The sequence below is a fragment of the Arachis duranensis genome, chromosome 7 (assembly GCF_000817695.3).
Source record: "Arachis duranensis cultivar V14167 chromosome 7, aradu.V14167.gnm2.J7QH, whole genome shotgun sequence".
NCBI classification, from domain to species: domain Eukaryota; kingdom Viridiplantae; phylum Streptophyta; class Magnoliopsida; order Fabales; family Fabaceae; genus Arachis; species Arachis duranensis.
In genome coordinates, this window is record NC_029778.3 from 63,152,146 (window position 1) to 63,153,231 (window position 1,086).

General features: G+C 40.3%; 1 long non-coding RNA gene across 2 annotated transcripts in view; it reads left to right on the forward strand.

Annotated features, from left to right (window-relative positions):
• LOC127740600 (uncharacterized) overlaps nucleotides 1-1,086 on the forward strand; it is a 10,633-nt gene that overhangs the window by 7,582 nt on the left and 1,965 nt on the right. Inside the window, exons 2-3 of one of the 2 annotated variants that reach the window (XR_008001190.1) lie at nucleotides 636-690; nucleotides 779-937. This is a non-coding gene — a long non-coding RNA (uncharacterized LOC127740600). The remainder of the gene's footprint in view (nucleotides 1-635; nucleotides 691-778; nucleotides 938-1,086) is intronic. The other variant, XR_008001191.1, reaches the window with a different exon arrangement.

Sequence of the window (1,086 nt, forward strand, 5' to 3'; positions counted from 1 at the left end):
CTATTTGTTTTGGATTTCTACATCATATATGCTATGTTACCTGATTATGTGCTACTTGTTCTACTTGTACCTTATTTGTGTATTACTTGCCTGTATTGGTTGTGTTTGTACAACTGAGAGGCCTAGAATGTAAAACCCGGTTAATTAACGGCTAATTAGCCTATAAATGAGAATTTATTCTAGAAAGCCCAAAATGTGATTTTTGAGGCTGAATATGATAGAGGAGACTGAGACGAGAATTTCGGTACCAATTTTATAGAATTCGGGTCAAGATTGGACCAAACGGGCCAAACGGACCCAAAGTGGGCCCTTGGCCCAACATAACTAGACCAAAATCCTAGTTTTCAGCATTCTCTCTCCTCACTAAACACACACTCACATGCTGAAAATGGAGGCCATGGAGGGAAGAACTCTCTCTCAAGTTCTTTCTCTCACTTGATCTTCAAACTACCATAACTTTTGATCTAGAGCTCCGATTGCCGCTCCGTTTATGGCCACACGTTCACCGCGGAGAGCTCTACAAAACCCATACAATCAATCTTGAGGTAAGCCACGTGTTGCTGTTCGAAATTCCAGCCCTTATTTTCGAGTTTCATGGGTGAAATGTTGATATTTTGGGTTCTTTGATGTTATAGGACCCAACTCTCTTGAAGGAGAAGGTTAATCTTGTCTCCTTGGACCTTGGGTGTGGTAAGATTCTCAACCCTAGTGTAATTTTGTTGTTCTATGATGTTTGGGTATTGAGATGTTGTGTATGGGTATGATGATTGCGGCTTAGGTTGTGTATATGTGAATATTGGAGCTTGATTTGGTGATTTTGAAAAGCTTGGAAAGGGTTTGGTGGTGAAAAATCTGTTCTTGGAGGTGTTGAGGCCTTGAGAGCTTGTGGATAAGTGATTTGGAAGTGCTCTGGTGGAGCTTGGGAAAATCGGCTAAGGTATGGTTTCGGTTTCCCGTATCTAATATGTAATTTGGTAGGAAATACTTAGACTAGAGGCCCTAAGATAGGCAATGAATGGTTGATGTTGTTGAATGATTAAGATATATGATGTGGTCATATATGTGATGATGATTAATGATGCCTTG